Source organism: Loxodonta africana, chromosome 5, assembly GCF_030014295.1.
Source record: "Loxodonta africana isolate mLoxAfr1 chromosome 5, mLoxAfr1.hap2, whole genome shotgun sequence".
Taxonomy (NCBI): domain Eukaryota; kingdom Metazoa; phylum Chordata; class Mammalia; order Proboscidea; family Elephantidae; genus Loxodonta; species Loxodonta africana.
The window spans coordinates 102648826-102665480 of NC_087346.1; positions in this window are offsets into that span (position 1 = coordinate 102648826).

Genomic DNA, 16655 nt, shown 5'->3' on the forward strand with positions numbered 1-16655 from the left:
CGCTTGGTAAAGTAGAGGGTCAGTGAAAAAGAGGAAGACCCTCAGTGAGATAGACTGACACAGTGGCTACAACAATGGGCTCAAGTATAACAACGATGGTGAGGATGGTGCAGGACTGGGCAGTATTTCGTTCTGTTGTAAATAGGGTCGCTGAGTGGGAACCAACTCAATGGCACCTAACAACAATGTTGGCCCCATTTTTCTTCTACGATCTTTATTGTTTTCTGTTTTATATTTAGGCCTTTGATCCATTTCGAATTATTGTTTGTGTACGATGTGAGGTTATGAGTCTTGTTTCATTTTTGTGTGGATGGATTTCCAGTTTTGCCAGCACTATTTGTTAAAAAGACAGTCTTTTCCCCATTTAATGGACTTTGGGCCTTTGTCAAAGATCAGGTGACTGTAGGTAGATGGATTTACACCTGGGTTTTTTATTCTGTTCCATTGGTCAATGTGTCTGTTGTTGTACCAACACCAGGCTGTTTTGACTACCGTTACTGTACAGTAGGTTTGGAGGTCAGGTTTTGTGAGGCCTCCTACTTTATTCTTCTTCAAAAATGCTTTACTTATCCAGGGCCTCTTTCCTTTCCACGTAAAGTTAGTAATTAGTTTTTCCATCTATTTAATGTATGCTGTTGGTAGTTGGATCAGGATTGCATTGTATTTATAGATTGCTTTGGGTAGGATTGACATTTTCACAATGTTGAGTCTACCTATCTATGAGCAAGGTAAGTCTTTCCATTTATGTAGGCCTCTTTTGGTTTCTCGAAGTAGTGTTTTGTAGTTTTCTTTGTATGGGTCTTCTATGTCCCTGGTTAGATTTATTCCTAAGTATTTTATTTTTTAGGGGCTTTTATGAATGGTATTACTTTCTGGATTTCCTTTTTGAAGTTCTCTTTATTGGCGTATAGGAATCCAACTGATTTTTGTATGTTTATCTTGTATTCTGCTACTCTGCTGAATCTTTCTGTTAGTTCCAGTAGTTTTTTTTATGGAGTCTTTTGGGTTCTTTATGTACAGTGTCATATCATCTGTGAATAGGGGTAGTTTTACTTCTTCCTTACCAGTTTGGATGCCCTTTATTTCTTTTTCTTGCCTTATTGCTGTAGCTTGGACTTCCAGCACAATGTTAAATAGGAGTGGTGATAAAGGGCATGTCTTGCTCTGTTCTCAGGGGGGATGTTTTCAGCCTCTCTGTGTTGAGAATGATGTTGGCTCTTGGTTTTGTATAGATGCCCTTTATTATGTTACAGAATTTCTCTTCTATTCCCATTTTATTGAGAGTTTTTATCAGGAATGAGTGATGGACTTTGTTGAATGCCCTTTCTGTATCAATTGAGATGATCATGAGATTCTTTTGTTTTATTTATGTAGTGGATTAGATTGATTGATTTTCTAATGTTGAACCATCCTTGCATACCTGGTTTGAATCCCACTTGGCTGTGGCATATTATTTTTTTATATGATGCTAATTCTATTGGCTAGAATTTTTGTGTCTATATTCATGAGAGATATTGGTCTGTAATTTTCTTTTTTTGGTGTCTTTGCCTGATTTTGGTATCAGGGTTATACTGGCATCATAGAATGAATTTGGAAGTATACTTTCTTTTTTTTATGTTCTGAAATAATTTGAGTAGTACTGGTGTAAGCACTTCTTTAAATATTTGGTAGGCTTTTCCAGTGAAGCCATATGGACCAAGAGTTTTTTTGTTGGAAGTTTTCAAAATTATCTTTTTTACCTATTCTCTTGTTATGAGTCTCTTCAGATTTTCTATCTCGGTTTGTGTTAGTTTGAGTAAGTAGTGTGTTTCTAGAAATTTGTCCATTTCCTCTAGCTTTTCAAACTTGTTGGAGTATAGTTTTTCATTGTACTATGTTACAACCCTTTTTATTTCAGTCGGGTTGATTGTAATGTCCCCATTTCATTTCTTATTTGGGTTATTTGCTTCTTGTCTTTTTTTTTTGGTCAACTTGGCTAGTGGTTTGTTGATTTTGTTGATCCTTTCCAAGAACTAACTTTTGGTCTTATTGATCCTTTCTACTGTTTTTGTACTCTATATTTCATTTATTTTGCTCAGATCTTTATTATTATTTCTTTTCTTCTGGTGGCTGTGAGCTTTTTTTGCTGTTCTCTATTTGTCCGAGTAGTATAACTAACATTTTGATTTTATCCCTTTCTTCTTTTTTGATGTGTGCATCTATTGCTATAAATTGACCTCTGAGCACTGCCTTTGCTGTGTCCCAAAAGTTTTGGTATGACGTGTTTTCATTCTCATTTGATTCTAGGAATTTTTTATTCCATCTTTGATTTCTTTTTTTATCCAGTGGTTTTTAAGCAAGGTGTTATTCAGTTTCTGTGTATTTGATTTTTTTTCCTTGCTCTTCCTGTTATTAATTTTTACTTTTATGGCAAGTAGATAATACAAAGAAGATGCTTTGTATTATCTGAATGATTTGGATTTTGTTGCTTGTGGTCTAAGCTGTGGTCTATTCTGGAGAATGTTCCATGTGTGTTGCACAAAATGTATACTTTGCTACTGTCGGGTGGAGTGTATATATATGTCTATGAGGTCAAGTTGGTTGATTGTGGCCTTTAGATCTTCTGTATCTTTGTTCTGTATCTTTCTGTATCTTTGTTCTAGATGTTCTGTCCTTTACCGAGAGTGGTGTGTTGAAGTCTCCTCCTATTATTGTGGAACTGTCAATTTCTCTTTTCAGTGCCGTTACAGTTTGTTTTATGTGTCTGTGAAACCTCTTCTGAATCTCCATCCATATGTGTTTTCTCCAGCCTTTGAACCACATAACACCTTGTCTGTAAGTCCTTTATGGTCCTCACCATTTACATTCTTCCTTTTATTCAACAGCATTTAATTTACTTGTAGACAGCTGCCATTGAGTCGACTCCAACTTATGGAGACCTTATATACAACAGAACAAAATGTTGCCCAGTCTTGTGTCATTCTAATGATTGCTGGCATGTTCCAGCCCACTGTTGTGTCTGTTATTCCAGTCTATCTCACAGAGCATCTTTTTCTCCCTTTTTGGTGCTCTATTTCTCCAAACATGATGTTCTTCTCTAGCTATTGATCTCTCCTAATGATGTGTCCTAAGCAAGTGAATCAGACTGTGTTCTGATGTGATCCACAGGTTTTCATTTGCTAATTCTCAGATGTAGATTTCCAGTCCTTTTTTCCTAGTCTGTCTTATTCCGGAAGCTCCACTGAAATCTGTCCACCATGGATGACTCTGCTGGTGTCTGAAATGCTGGTGGCATAACTTCCAGCATCACAGCAACACACAAGCCACCATAGTACAACAAACTGACAGACAGGTGGTGGTGCTTGTGTGTAGTATTTATTTATAATCCTTTTATTCACCAACATTTAATTTACTCTTATGTAGCATTTATTTGTAACCCTCCTTATTCCATGAAGGAACCTACAGAAGAAAATATAAAATAAATAAGAAAATGGGAATTAAAAGAAAATAAATATAGGAATAGAAGATGAAACCAACTGTTACTTGCTATTTCCAACATGCTAGACAGTCCCTGCTCTCTTGAAACACAGAATTGAGTCATGGTAATAATGTGACCTATGGACCACTTCAACACTAGGAAGCACTCAGTGACCAGCTTCAAACCATCACCATAGCGTTCATGTTAATAATTCAGCCCCATACCTACATATTTTTTCATTAAACCACCCACTTCTTGCTATTATTTATCTTTAGAAATTAGGCATCAGTGTATTCTCCATTGTACTAGTATTTTTCATCAAAGGACTTTCTTCCCAATGCCGTACACATCTTGGTAGCTCTTCTCTGAGCCTTCTTCAAGTTTTAAGGGCTTCTATCCCAAGAATGCACTGGGTTTTGTACTGGGATCCCAAGACTGGGAGCCCTGCTGGTGCAGTGGTTAAGAGCTTGGCTGCTAACCAAAAGACTGGCCTTTCAAATTCACTAGCCTCTCTTTGGAAACCCTGTGGGGGTAGTTCTACTCTGTCCCATAGGGTCACTATGAGTCAGAATTGACTTGATGGTGATAGGTTTGGTTTGGTTTTATGCAGAGACTGTAAAGGAGTCAGAGGAGTCAGGGTACGCTGGGGCGACAGGGCATCCCTCAACTTTTCCAGGGAATTTCTGGTCCAGCTTGTGTGTGCTTAATACATAATATTTAGTAAATGGATCTCTGGCAGTTTGTCATCAAAGTACAGCTGCCTTGGTAAAAGAAACTTCATGTGCATGTTGTTGTCTCTACATTGCCTAAATGACAACAAATAAGATAAGGAAATGATCATCCAAATGTTGTGAGAGCAAATGATGGCACCACGTAGTCATTTATGGCTCCAGGGCAAACTATGGATGGAATATTATGACTGTAGAGATGTGTGGAGATGTGGATTACTGCCATGGCAACATAAGAAGTTGCAGATTTCCACCAAATTGCCACGTAATTCCTATATTTGACTGAATAATTATAAAGGTTAGCCTCTTCCAGGCCATTTTTAAAGCAATGCTTTTGTATTAACAACAACAAAAAAATCCCCGTTGCCATGAATCGATTCTGAATCATAGTGACCCTATAGGACAGAGTAGAACTGCCCCCATAGGGTTTCCAAGGAGCGCCTGGTGGATTCAAACTGTGGACTTTTTGGTTAGCTGCCATAGCACTTAACCACTACACCACCAGGGTTTCCATTTGTATTAGGGAAATTAAAAAAAAAGTATAGGTACGTTTACTCTCATTTTCAATTTATATCTTTCTGTACAAAGCAAGAATAAGAAAAACTCAATTGCAGTATAATTTTCATTCTAATAGTGTTCATTTTGAATAGTATTTTTTTGTTGTTAACAACTATCATCTCAGATTAAAAAAAAAAGATAATAACTAGTAATTATAATTTTTTCTCACAGGACTTATTTTTTTCAAAAATGCTTAATTTTTGCAGGTCTATTTTCGAAGTTGAAGTAAGTTCTAATTCAGGACCACAAGTTTAAGTGCTCTTTCATGCATTAGAGTTTTATTCCCGGGAAGCACCAAGAAATGTTAATTTTCTGAGTCTTTTTTTTTTCCTATAACATAATAAAGTCAGTGACCAGGGTCTGACTACTTTAACATGGAAAATGGTGTTGAACACTGCTGACAAAAAGAACCAAGTGTAAGCATTTATGTTTGTCAGGAGTATTGTCATCAACTCTGAGCTTTTTCTTGGCGCAAGGTTGCACCTGGTACACCTTGGGTCAGAAGGGCATCAAGACCAAAGCTATTCAGGAGCAGTGTGGGTAGCAGAATGCCCACTGATGGGGTCACCTGAGATCCAAGGGGCCAAAACCCATTGCTGCCGAGTAGATTCTGACTCATAGTGACCCTATAGGACAGAGTAGAATTGCCCTATAGAGTTTCCAAGGCTGTAGATCTTTGTGGAAGCAGACTGCCACATCTTACTCCCGAGGAGCAACTGATGGGTTTGAACTGCTGACCTTTTGGTGAGAAGCCAAGCGCTTTAACTATTGTGATACCAGGGCTCCTTGATCCAATGGGCAGGGAGAGTCTAATTTGGCAAGTACTTAGGTGCCGCTTTGAGCCAACAGGGGTGACTTAAAAGACCAAAGAAAAATAATCAAGCCGGGAATTTGGAGCAATTGATAGATGGATCCAAATAAATTTGTAAAAAGTAACTTTCTTGCTTAGAGCAAATATTTAGTAACTCCCTGGCCGTGTTTCTCAAATTCTCCTGAGCATAACTCAGTGTCTTGGTCATCTAGTGCTGCCATAACAGAAATACCCCAAGCGGATGGCTTTAACAGAGAAATTTATTTCCTCACAGTAAAGTATGCTAAAAGTCCAAATTCAAGGTGTCAGCTCCAGGGGAAGGCTTTCTCTATCTGCCAGCTCTGGAAGAAGGCCCTTGTCCTCAATCTTCCCATGGTCAAGGAGCTTCTCAGGCACAGGAACCCTGGGTCCAAAGGACATTCTCTGCTTCTGGCGCTGCTTTCTTGATGGTACGAGGTTCCCCTGTCTCTCTGCTTGCTTCTATCTTTTATATCTCAAGAGATTGCCTCAAGACACAATCCAATCCTGTAGGTTGAGTCCTGCCTCACTAACACAACTGCTGCCCATCCTCCCTCATTAACATCATAGAGGCAGGACTTAAAACATACGGGAAAATCACACAATACTGGGAATCATGGCCCAGCCCAACTGATACACACATTATGGGGGGGACAGAATTCAATCCATGACATTCTACTCTTTTTCTCCCCCCTCCCCAATTACATCTTTGCAACATGCAAAACATATTCATTCCATCATATCATGGCAAAAGTCTTAACTCTAAGTCCAAAATCCAAAAATTCCTCTTCATCTATGAAATCTAGAATACAAGTTGTCTGCTTCCAAGGGTACAATGGCAGAACAGGCACAAGCTAGACATTTCCATTACCAATTAGCAAAACTGAAGGAATAGAAAGGATAATAGGCACTGAGCAAGTCAGCAGAACACATTACATTAGCCCTCAAAGCTTTGAAAATAACCATCTGTTCTCTGAGACAATTTGCACAATGGTTGTGCCCTCCAGACCCTAGGTATTGGCCACACTCTTCAGATTCTGAGTGGAAGCTCCTCAGCCCCAGGCTTCAGCTTCACCTTCCAGGCCCACTGCGACAGCAACTCTGCTCCCTCGGCTTTAGGCACACCATTCTCCTAGTCCATCTGAGTGGCAACTCCAGCCTTAGAAACACCAGAGGCCATGGCTCCACCCTTTGAAATCCCTGAGGTCATGGCCATACCTTTTTGAGACTGAGGCAGGTTGGCTTCTTGTGTTGTCCCTTCAGCTTCTACTTCCTCTTTTCTTGGCCTCTCGGATCCTTGGGCCTCATGTCTACATCTGCCCTGCTGGGGCAAGTGTTCCAAAGCTCAGTAGCTCCACCACTAAGTTCCTGAAGGTGTGCCTCCTGTGCACAGGCACTCAGCTCTCACTCCGTGGGCCAGCTCCAGTGCCATCTTGTGCTGGTCTCCTGGTTCTGTTGCTGCAGGTTCTCTGCTGTGCTGGTCCTCTGCCACTGTCGCAACTCTATTCATGATCAGGGAGGTGACCTGAGTAAGGGTGGTGTTATAATCTCCCTAATCATCTTAACATAAAATTAAAATCACAAAATGGATGATGACCAGACATGGCCTAACCAAGTTGATACTGGTACCAGGAGTGGGGTGCTGCTCTAACAGATACCTAAAATGTGGAAGCAGTTTTGAAACTGTGAATAGATAGAGATTCATCTTTCTCTTGGAGACCCCATCACTGCCATTGTTCCTCTGTCAGTGCTGGCCACCCTCCTCCACCTCTTCTGCCTCAGAAGATCTGGGCATTGTTTCATTAATGGAGCTCGATAGCAGGTTCTGTTGCAAGGACTCACTGACATCAAGCATGCTGTATGGCAGAAACTTGAGAGTGCCTGATGGTAGCTGGCGTGGGGTAAGTGCTCTCTTGGTAACTTGTGCCTGTGCTGCCACTGCTATTCCCTGCTTTGGTCAAAGTTGCCTGTGTATTGACCTCTTCCCCTTACTAGCTGGTAGGCCTCTTGACAACAGGGTTAATGTCCTATTCATCTTTGTAGCCTCTTAGTGCTTAACACATAGTACCTCACACTGATGTTTGAAGACAAATTAATAGCACAATTAGAATATAAGGTGTTAGAAGAACCCTAAATTATTTTCCATGACGCTTAAGTAGAAATTAGCTCAGCAATTTAGTTATTTGGACTTGGATTAGCGATGAGGCCCTGGATGGTGAAGATCAAAGGGAAGACCTAGTGTATTCATTGCCAAGGGCTGCTATAACTAAGTACCAAAAAGTGGGTGCTTTATAAGAACAAAAATTTATTGTCTCACAGTTTTGGAGGTTAGAAGTCAGAATTCAGGGTTCTGCAGGGCCATGTTCCCTCCAAAAGCTCTAGGGAAAGATCCCTTCTTGTTTCTCTCAGCTTCTTGTAGCCCCAGACATCACTTGACTTGCAGCCACAGCATAGCTCCATCTCTGCCTCTGTCTTCACATGGCTATCTTCCCTCTGTGTGTCTGTCTTGGTATCTCTTCTCTTTTATAAGGACACCAGTCATATTGGATTAGGACCTACCCTACTCCAGTATGACCTCATGTTACCTGATAGTATCTTAAAAGACTCTATTTCCAATCAAGGTCACATTCACAGGTACCAGGGTTAGGATTTCAACTTAACTTTTTTGGGGACACAATTCAATTCATAACACCTAGAGTGCCAGGAAGCCCCAGAGATATCCAAAGAAAGAAAATACATAAAAATGGAACAGGAGCACCAAGGCCAAAATTCACCTTCTTGATAATCTTGCTTCAAGTCATCTGCCTATACCACTGCGCATTTGCTTTTATAGTTGTCTTCCCCTTCCTTTTTTTAATGGTATGAGTTCCTGGGTGGTGCAAACAGTTAAGTACTCAGTTACTAACCAAAAGGCTGGTGATTCGAATCTACCCAGAGGTGCATTGGAAGAAAGGCCTAGCAATATACTTTCAAAAGATCACAGGCAATGAAAACCTGTTGGATTAGAGTTCTACTCTGAAACACATGGGGCCATCATGAGTTGGAATGGACTGGATGGCAAGTAGTTTGGTTTTTGGATTCCTCGATATCTCTAATTAGAACATGAATAGAATACACTGTTGCTTTTTAAGACTAGGCACTATGGACCGTCCTTGCCATCCCTCCTCCCTCCGAAATTTACAATGCTAGCACACAGTAAATACTCAAGAATTACTTGTGAATGGATAAATACACAAAACTCCATAAGAGCAGGCACTGGGTCTTGCTCATTTTATCCTAAGCCTAGGTCATAATAATCTCAGTAAGTGTATTCTGTATGAATGAATGAGTATTCTCCATGTGCTCTGAATTCTTCCTCCTCCCTTTTATTTCAGGGCTAGGACAACCATTATCACTGATAACTTAAACTCTCATTTCCTCATTTCATCAGATTAGTAAGTACACAATAGAAGCATTAACTTTTTCAGAATTCTGGCCGGGAGCTACAACAAATGAGTAAATCCTTTATAATCTTAATAGTTGTGATCAGCTCTAGAGCTAGGCGGGTAGTTGAAGCTGACCGCAGATTACCAGTGACATTAGATGTACATTACTATGGCTAATCAAGAATAATTTTGACCCCTTTTTGAACTTGTAAATTAAATAGTCACTGTATATCAATATAGAATATAATGGTATTTAAAAACTCCAAATTTCTTTGGTACTCAGTTATTCACAGTATTTTTTCAGGGTCATTGCCTGGTAATTGCTCAAATGAACTATGAGGAAATATCTGTACATTCCTCTGAAATAAGGACAGGTTCTTCCACCCTAAGAAATGTCTACACTGTTCTTCCACCAAGAGAAACTCTTGATGTAACCGGAAGAAGATTAGAAAGTAAGAACATCTCTGTGTAATAATGCTGCATAAAACATAGGAATTTATTTCTGAGTTACAATCCACCAGTTCTGGGCCTGTATTGGCCTGATTATGTTTGTTTTTATTAGTTACTTGAAATATTTTTCAGTATACCATAAAAAGAGCTCAGCTGTTAACCAAAAGTTGGCAGTTCAAATACAGCACCTACTCCTTGGAAATCTTATGGGGCAGTCATACTCTGGGTTGTTGTGAGTGAGAATCAACTTGACAGCAATGGGTTTGGTTTGGTTTTTGGTATACCATAAAAAGGAAAATTAAAACAAATGCTTCCTTTTTCATTAACTATGCTTGTACAATCCCATTTTAGAAAGTGGCTGGTATTTCATCTAAAGAATGGATCATAAGTTATTTAATGAGTAAATTTAAAATAATATTTGAAACAACAAAATATCTGCTTTTCTTCAAGAATCTACAGTTTCTCTCAAAACTTCATTCTCAGCTTCTAGGAAGACAACCCTCAACAAAAAGGAACCTGAGCTCCAGGTAAGATTAAATGGCTTAAATTTGACATCCCAGCAAAGATCTGGATCTTAGGTTCTTTTCTCTTTAAAATATTGAGGATCTTACCCAGGGGGTAAGAGTAAAGAGATAGGAAGATCCCTCTTGTTTTGGCACTCACCAGAGAGGCACCCCGGATTCCTGTGTTCATTTATTTGTCTTAAATGGTACCTAGATGTCAAATTGATGGTTACTATTTCAGGAAGTTTTTAGGATGAGAAATCCACTCTTTCTTTGTAATACAGGGTAGTTCGGCAAGCTAGACAAGATAGATAGCAAGACTTTGTAGAATTGTCCTTGATTATACTTAATCACCCTCTAGATTATACTTAATTTAAATCCGCAATCATTTGTTAAGCATTCGCTCTTTGGGACTGGGACAAAATCATGAATAAGATCCAGTTTTGTGGAGAGGAGAACTTTGTATCTCCATTGGCAAAGTGAATCACATAGGGCCAGTCCACCTGCCATAAGGTGAAACGACTTTGCAGTGTCATTCATGCTTCACAGCTCAGGCTGGGGTGGACTGTGTCTGGACCATATCTTTGCCTTGCTTCTTCCCTTTCCCAGTCCTGCCCGCCCCACCTCCTTATAGTTTTCACCTGAGTACCTCAATAAATTACTTGCACAAGAACTTGACCTTTTAAGACAATTGTTCTGCTGTACTGGGTCCTGCAGTTCTCAGAGGTATATTCACTGGAGAGATTTTCTCATATGGAAAAACAACCCACTCATATCAGAAATATGTAGGCTGCCTTTCTCTTGGAATTAGTACAGTGAAATAAAATATGGAAACTGTGTTGCTAAAATACCGCTTTATTCGTGTATTGTTGTTCTTTGTTGTCGAGTCGATTCTAACTCAATGTGACCTAATGTGTACAGAATAGAACTGCTTCATAGGGTTTTCAAGGCTGTCACCTTTCAGAAACAGATTGCCAGGCTTGTCTTCTGAGACACCTTTAGGTGGGTTTAAACCACCAACCTTTTGGCTAGTAGTCATGTGTGAACTTTGTAGAATTTTTCTATATTATATTTAATCACCCTCCAGATTATAAAAAAAATTATACTTAATTTAAATCTGCAATCATTTGTTAAGCAGTCACTCTTTGGGACTGGGACAAAATCATGAATAAGATCCAGTTTTGTGAGGAGAACTTTTTATATCCATAGTCAAAGAGAATCGCTATTTGTAAATACTTCTGAAACATGTAAATTATTTGCAAATGACATCCGTGTGTGGGGTGGTGGGTGTGTGTGGGTGGGTGTCTGTGCATGTCTCTGTGTGTATTTTAGTGTAATTCATTATCATATGTATATGATATGTGTGTGTGTGTGTGTGTGTATATATATATATATCTGTGGTACAGATGGTCTGACCTACCCCTTACAGAGTATGCTTGAGGTTCCACCCCTGGACCTCTGAGATGCCTCCACATTTGCAAGTCCTTTGTAATGAACTGGAAACCTTGGAGGTATAGTGGTTAAGAGCTATGGCTACTAAACAAAAGGTTGGCAGTTCAAATCTACCAGGTGTTCCTTGGAAGCCCTATCGGGCAGTTCTACTCTGTCCTATAGGGTCTGTAGGGTCACTATGAGTCGAAATCAACGCAACAGCAACGGGTTTGGTTTTCATTGGGTTTTGTAACAAATTACCAGAAGGAAATGCTGAATAATTACAAATGGACAGACTTATTTGATATCTATGTTGATAACTGTCAGTTTGGTGCCATTCCTTAAGGTCCCATGAAAACACATGCCCTTTTTCAGTAGAGCATCTAATGATTTATTATATCTCCCTCCATTGATGGATGTCCTATCAGCTGTTCTTAAGGTCGATGATTCCCTGATCTAAGAAGGTTTCTGTTCTCCTAGCAGCATTGTTGTTGTTGTGGTTGTTGTGTGCCATTGAGTCGATTCCAACACATAGTGACCCTGTAGGAGAGAGTAGAACTACCCCATAGGATTTTCAAGGCTGAAAACTTTACAGAAGCAGGTTTCCACATCTTTCTCCTGTGCAATTGATGGGATCGAACAGCTGATCTTTCACTTAGCAGCCAAGCACTTAACCACTGTGCCATCTAGCAGCATAGCTACTTTTTTTCTTTTATTGATTTATCTAACACTTACTGAATATCTACTAGATGGTGCTTCTGTTCTTGCTTATGAGACCACATGTCTTGGGCCTAAGGTATTTCACTGACTTTCCAAAAATACAAAACTCTTTCTACACTTTGAGGGGAAAAATCTCATTAATTCTGGTAATTACCTTGTTATTTAGCCAGTTCTTGTTCTTTAGAAATTGTCTTTTAAATACTGATCTATTGGCTTTGCTTTTCTTTAGATAACAATTATTGAGCCTGTACCATGTTCTGGGCATAGACTCTTCACTTGAATTTTCTTCAGTTCTCTCCACAAACCTCAAGTTTGGTCATTGTTGTTATTGTTGTGGTTCTATTTTATGGCTGGGAAACTGAAGCTTAGAGAGGTAAAGTGAATTCCTTAAACAGAACCAGGATTTAAGCCCAGGCTGTCTTAGTTCCAGAGCCCAAGCACTGAAGCCACAAGACAACAGTGCCTCTCACTTCTCCACAGGGGCAATTTCACCCTAGTGGGCAGAGAAGATCACAGGGGATCATGCTGCCCTGACGCTGATTCATGCTCACAGCCTCAGATTCCACGCTCCATCATGGAGAGCAGTGAGTACTCCCTCATCACATCTCTGGTGCCTCTTCACCTATCCTTAGAAGGAACTTTCCCAGGGAACAAGCCCAGTTCTCCCAGGGCTGTCCCAATTCTTTCTCTGTTCATTACGGTGGGGTATTCATGTCCACGGTGCAGGAACAGACTTTCTGTAGGAAAACAGGGATGTGAACTAGACAAACTCTTAGAGGTCCCTCATTTAAAATTTGTTTTATAAAGCTCTTATCTGGGAAATTTCATATATATAAGAAAGTAGTATAATTAACCCATGTTCCCTCTACCAGGTTTAAACAATTATTAACTCATGGCCAATCTTGTTTCCATTCCAAAGAAAGGTAGTCAAACAAAATGTGGAAATTATTGAACAATATCATTAATATCACAACAAGTAAAATTTTGCTGAAGGTTTTTCAAACGATTGCAGCAATACACTGACAGGGAACTACCAAAAATTCAAGTCGCTTTCAGAAGAGAATGTAGAATGAGAGATATCATTGCTGATGTCAGATGAATCTTGCCTGAAAGCAGAGAATACCAGAAAGATGTTTACCTGTGTTTTATTGACTATGAAAAGACATTCGACTCTGTGTATCATAACAAATTATGGAAAACATTGGGAAGAATGGGAATTCCAAAACACTTCACTGTGCTCCTTGGAAACTCTATGGGGCAGTTCAGCTCTGTCCTGTAGAGTCACTATGAGTTGGAATTGACTCGATGGCAATGGGTATATACCACTGTGCTCCTGAGGAACCTGTATATAGACCAAGAGGCAGTTGTTCAAAGAGAACAAGGGGATACTGCATGGTTTAAATTAGGAAAGGTATGTGTCAGAGTTGTATCCTTTCACCATACTTATTCAGTCCATATGCTGAGTAAATAATCCGAGAAGCTGGACTATATGAAGAACGCGGCATCAGGATTGGAGGAAGACTTATTAACAACCTGCGACATGCAGATGAAACAACCTTGCTTTCTGAAAATGAAGAGGATTTGAAGCACTTACTGATGAAGATCAAAGACCACAGCCTTCAGTATGGATTACACCTCAACATAAAGGAAACAAAAATCCTCACAACTGGACCAATAAACAACAAAATGGTAAATGGAGAAAAACTTGAAATGGTTGAGGATTTAATTTTACTTGGATCCACAATCAACAGCCATGGAAGCAGCAGTCAAGAAATCCAAATGACGTATTGCATTGGGAAAATCTGCTACAAAAGACCTCTTTAAAGTGTTAAAAAGTAAAGAAGTCCCTTTGAAGTCTCAGGTGTGCCTGACTTAGGCTGTGATATTTTAAATTGCCTCTTATGCATATAAAAGCTGCACAATGAATGAGGAAACCTGAAAAAGAATTGACACCTTTGAATTATGGTGCTGGCAAAGAATATTGACTGTATCAGGGACTGCCAGAAGAGCAAACATATCTGTCTTAGAAGTACAGCCAGAATGCCCCTTAGAAGCGAGTATGGCGATACTTCGTCTCATGTACTTTGGACATGTTACCAAGAGGGACTAGTCCTGTAGAAGGGCATCATGCTTCATAGAGGGTCAGTGAAAAAGAGGAAGACCCTTAACGAGATAGATTGACACAGTGGCTGCAACAATGGGCTCAAACATAACGATTGTGAGGATGGCACAGGACCGGGCAGTGTTTCGTTCTGTTGTACATAGGGTCGCTATGAGTCAGAACCCACTGGACATCATCTAACAAAAACAACACATCTACATCTAGAAGTCCCTGAATGGTGCAAAGGGTCAACATGCTCAACTGCTAACCAAAAGGTTGGAGATATGAGTCTACCCAGGAGCACCTTGGTAGAAAGACCTGGCAATCTATTTCTTAAAAATCACCCATCAAAAACCCAGTGGAGCACAGTTCTACTCTGGCACACATGGGGTCACTGTGAGTCAAAATCAACTTGATGCCAAGTGAGTTTTTCTTGCATCTACATCTATATTATGTGCCAGATACTTTTCTAAGAACTCTATATAATTTTAACTCAATTAGTTCTCAACAAAGCTACGGGAGAGGTATTATTTTAATCCAGTTTAGATTAGAAAAACAAGGCATACAGTTGGTAGTAACTTATCCAAGGTTATGTAGCTTTTAAGCGGAAGAGCTAGCATTTTAACCCAGGCAGTTTAGCTCTACGGTTCAAATTCTGAATTACTATGTGTTACCACCTTAACAGATCAGGGTTGACTCACCCATTAGGTACTCTAGGCACAGGGCCTAGAGCCCATGATACTTTTGTTGTTGTTGTTAGATGCCTTTGAGTCATTTCTGACTCATAGCAACCCTGTGTACAATAGAAAAAACACTGCTTGGTCCTGCGCCATCCTAACAATTATTGGTATTTTAGACATCCAAAAAATATTTTAATTTCTTTTAAAATAAGGAGAAAAAAATGAGTGTAATCCAGCTTGGTTTATATTCATCTTTATACCTACACTATTGTAAAATACGATTATGGTGGAAGGGGCCTACAAAGGCAAAAGCACCTAACCGGTTGCCATTGAGTTGACTCCAACTCATGGTGACCCTGTATGTGTCAGAGTAGAACTGTGCTCCGCAGGGTTTTTGATGATTAATTTTCAGGACTAGATCACCAGGCCTTTCTTATGAGGCTCCTCTGGGTAGACTAGAACTTCAATCTTTTGTCAAGCAGTTGAGCATGTTAACATTTTATACCACCCATGAGTTGAAATTGACTCAATGGCAACTGGTAGTGATCACTGCCAGAATCCAAAAAAGCACCTACCCGTTGCCTTTGATTCCAACTAATAGTGACCCTATAAGACAGAGTAGCAATGCCCCATAGGGTTTCCAAAGCTGTAATCTTCAAAGAAGCAAACTACCACATCGTTCTCACATGGAACAGCTGGTAGGTTTGAACTGCCAGCCATTTGGTTAGCAGCCACTTAACCACTGTGCCACTAGGGCTCTTTAAAAAACAGCACCTTGGGCCCAGGAAAGTCAAAGTGCAGCCCTGCTGCAGATGGGTAGTCAGTGGGCAGTTAATCTTCCTTCCACTGGCATCCCCCCGCCATCTAATTCCCTTCTGCAAACTGGTAAATCCTTCCAGAGATAGTCTACATTTGTAAATCTATATGTATTTTTCTTTTTATTTGCATTTTTGGCATTGTCAATAAGATATTTACTGGGGAATCTACTCTTAGGAAATTCTTTAACTTTCTTCAGCATTCCCCAAGCTGAAAGAACCGTAGAAAAAATTTAAGCCTTGAGTTTCAGTACTGAAGAATTCTATGGGCAAAATGTTTAACAATGCAGGAAGCATCAAGAGAATATGGAAAGAAAACACAGAGTCACTGTACTAAAAAAACTGGATTCTGGTCAGATGGATCCTGGCTGAAACAGAGAATACCAGAAAGATGTTTACCTGTGTTTTATTGACTATGCAAGGGTATTTGACTGTGTGGATCATAAAAAATTATGAATAACATGCCAAAGAATGAGAATTCCAGAACACTTAATTGTACTCATGAGGAACCTCTACATAGATCAAGAGGCAGTCAATAGAATAGAATGAGAGAATACTGTGTGGCTTAAAATCAGGAAGGGTGTGCATTGGGCTGTATCTTTTCATCATACTTATTCAATCTGTATGCTGAACAGATAATCTAAGAAGCTGGACTACATAAAGAAGAATGCAGCATCAAGATTGGAGGAAGATTTATTAGCAACCTGCAATATGCAGATGACACAACCTTGCTTGCTGAAAGTGAAGAGACCTTCAACCCACCTGGATCAAAGGAGAATGAAGGACACCAAGGACACAAGGTAAGTACAAGCCCAAGAGACAGAAAGGGCCACACAAACCAGAGGCTACATCAGCCTGAGACCAGAAGAACTAGATGGTGCCCGGCTACAACTGATGACTGCCCTGACAGGGAACACAACAGAGAACCCCTAAGGGAGCAGGAGAGCAGTGGGATGCA